This window comes from Aplysia californica, unplaced genomic scaffold (genome assembly GCF_000002075.1).
Source record: "Aplysia californica isolate F4 #8 unplaced genomic scaffold, AplCal3.0 scaffold00010, whole genome shotgun sequence".
Classification (NCBI taxonomy): domain Eukaryota; kingdom Metazoa; phylum Mollusca; class Gastropoda; order Aplysiida; family Aplysiidae; genus Aplysia; species Aplysia californica.
This window is the reverse complement of record NW_004797280.1, coordinates 1093604-1096773: the sequence shown is the minus strand read 5'-3', so window position 1 is coordinate 1096773 and position 3170 is coordinate 1093604. Positions and strand designations below refer to the sequence as shown.

The following is a 3170-nucleotide window of genomic DNA, read 5'->3' as shown; positions in this document are numbered from 1 at the left end:
TAAATAATAATAATAATAGATAGCATTTGTATAGCGCAATTCCCAGCTCAACAGCAAGCTCTACGCGCTTCACAACCGATATTATTACTTAAGAAGACCTGAGAGCATTCTGAAACAAACTCAACTTCCTGGGAAGCATACAGTGCAAGCAGCCATTTATAGGCGCTAAAAGACTGACATACTGACAAGATCTTTCGCTGTCTAAGGCCGGGTACCCATTCCCACCTGGGTGAAGTGAGGAAAATTCGTCTAAAGTGCCTTTCCCAAGGCCACAACGTCGGGCCCGCGGCTTGAACCCCCGACCCCGGTACCTCAGGATTACGAGTCCGGTAGCCTAACCACTAAACTTAATACCTGATACAAGCGTGGGACGTGCTGACAAAATGAGTTACTTCTCGCACTCCACAAATATGTCCCCGTGGTTTTATGCAAAAAACATTTTGAAATTATGCAAACTGAGCCCAAAAATGTGAAATTATGCGATTCTGTTAATTTTAACAAAGATTGATAAAGGAAAAATAATAAGGAATTATGAAAAAAAACCCAACTATCAAATTTTGCTAAATTATGCGGGGCGCATAAAACCACGCGGACAGACAAATGGAGATATCGGCAGAAAATCAAGAACGGACTACATTTGTAGACTCTCATTCTCAACTGATGTCATTTTCTTCAAGTTCACCATGTTTAAAAAACATTATTTCCAACTAATAAATTGTAAAAACTCAGCCCATGAATTCAACATCTATTTCTACAGGGCTAAAAATAAAATATGAGAAGTAACTCATTTTGTTAGCACGCCTCACACGTGAAGACTGCAGAGGAAAAACGACCGTAGTCACAAACTGAAAGTCGTGAGGGTACCAGTCTTGAACGTTTGTTGACTCTTAACTTTTACTGTATTTCTGTTCAACTGTTGGTAAATTATTGTTGTTAGATTTGCCATTCAAAAACGTTGACATTTTAGGACCGCTGGTCTCGTGTATTTTGCCATAATTGTTATAATAGAAAGTGTAGCATTGTGATGAAATCAGGCGCTCGTCAATTTTTGGGCTACTAGAGGTATTGATATAAACTTAAAGCCTGTTTATTTCTCTTGCTTTTGATGAAAATAATTTACCGTCCAACAATCTTGAACTGAAGTCGAGACATTTACGATTGAAGGAGGTGGGGGCCGCCTGGTGTCAAAGGTAACCTTATCAAGAAAAAGGCCGCCCAAATTTGGTGACTTCCTAAGCTTGAATGTCCTTGGAAGTGCAAATTTACAATTTGTGTTGCCGTGATGAAAGATTTTCAGTAAAATGGATGCAGAAATGTGTATTTTAGATAATTAAAAAATGGTTGAGCCCCCCCCTCCCCCCCCGCAAAAAATTAAACAATTACAAAATTAAAGTTACAAAAATCGATACAATTGCCCAACACGCAAATGGCGTTTTCTTCGATTTCATTATATTGATTAGCGTCTGGTTTCAACATAATGCAGCACATTTGGGCGCTTTTAAGGACTGGTGGGGCACCTGAGGTCTATTTTGGCCTAGAGTGCCCATATTTGCTGTGGGACATCGTGTGTTATTGGGGATTCGAAATCAATAGTTCAAAAAGTGTATTGTGATTCGGTTGCTATGGAAACGGCGGCCATATTGGATTTTGTAAACCTTTTTAAATCCCATATTATGCCCTTATTTATTAACTGATTCACTTCTAATTTGGCATGCCAACAGTAAATATGTAGATCTAGCTCTTAAATTTGGCATATTGAATTTTCGATATATATGCTTTAGTTTTTTATTTTATGACACTATTGGGTTGTTGCAAAAAAGGTCAAGAAATGGAGCTAAAATTTAGAACTAGGTATTGTTGGTGTCCTGTGAAAGTTTCCTTGAAATTGAACAAGAAACAAAGCAGAAAAATGAGATAATGTGTGAAAAATAGAATTGTGAGAAAACAGCCGAAAAAGGCTAGAAAAGGCTGGAAAACATGTGCTTTCACAGAAATACCTGAAAGAAAACCCCAGCTTTAGGGTGTAGTAAGACTTACATATGTGTCTGGATATTGGTCAGGAAATGTTCAGGTACTATAATATGTAATAACACCAATTTGCATAATTTGACCTTAAAACATGATTTCTCGGTGCCCTTAAGGGCAAGCGGGCTAACCCAGATTTCGGAGGTTTCTAGAAATCTTGACTTACACCAAAAGTGAGCGTTGCCCTACCTATAGGAGGAGAAGTTTGGTTTCGTTGGTGTGTATATTTGTTTAGTTATAGCAAAACTCTCCTTGTCTTTTAAAGAAACTGAATAAGGGTCCAAAAACTTTACCATTGATTTTCTCGAAACAGCATTTTTCGGGATAGCCCCCTTGTGCTTAAAAGCGACCATTTAGCCCAGGCCGTACTTTTAAGTTGTCTGTCCACAGCTTGCCCTGTTTGTTGGCCACACCTCGAGTACAGCGCATTGTGCGCCCTTTAACCCTATCCGTATGTCGTGTTTTACTATCGTATCTATGCAACGTGGGGAAATCTGTGCCACCACCTAACCCTATCCGTACGTCGTGTTTTACTATCGTATCCATACGACGGGGGGAACTCTGTGCCACCACTTTCCAAAGAGGAAATTTACTCGTTGATTCGATCCGTACGTTTTGCATAGCAGTGTGACAAAGTGATTTTTTGAGAAATTTTAAAAGAGATCTACGTACTAAAAGTATTGTAAGATGAGAAGAATACGACCCCAGGGGTACAAAATAACCACAGGGCGTACAGTTAGGGTTAAAAGGGGAACAGCTTAGTCCCAAGGAATCTTCAATGGGAAGGACTTCAGTAACGGGAGACCACCCTAACACAAACACAATAAAGAAGAGACCTAACCCTAACCCTAACCTTAACCCTTACCCAAACCCTAAACCTGACTCTACCCTAAATCCTACCCCCACCCCTACCCGTACCCCAAACCCTACCCCTACCCCAAACCCTTCCCCTACCCGTAGCCCAAAATCTACCCCTACCCCAAACCCTATCCCTACCCTTACCCCTACCCCAAACCCTACCCCTATCCCTACCCTTACCCCTACCCCAAACCCTACCCCTACCCCTACCCTTACCCCTACCCCAAACCCTACCCCTACCCCTACCCTTACCCCTACCCCAAACCCTACCCCTACCCCTACCCTTA

General features: G+C 41.1%; 1 protein-coding gene across 1 annotated transcript in view; it reads left to right on the top strand.

Annotated features, from left to right (window-relative positions):
• The window catches only part of LOC101848857, a gene marked incomplete in the record, with an annotated part of 34367 nt that overhangs the window by 1121 nt on the left and 30076 nt on the right, over positions 1–3170 (top strand).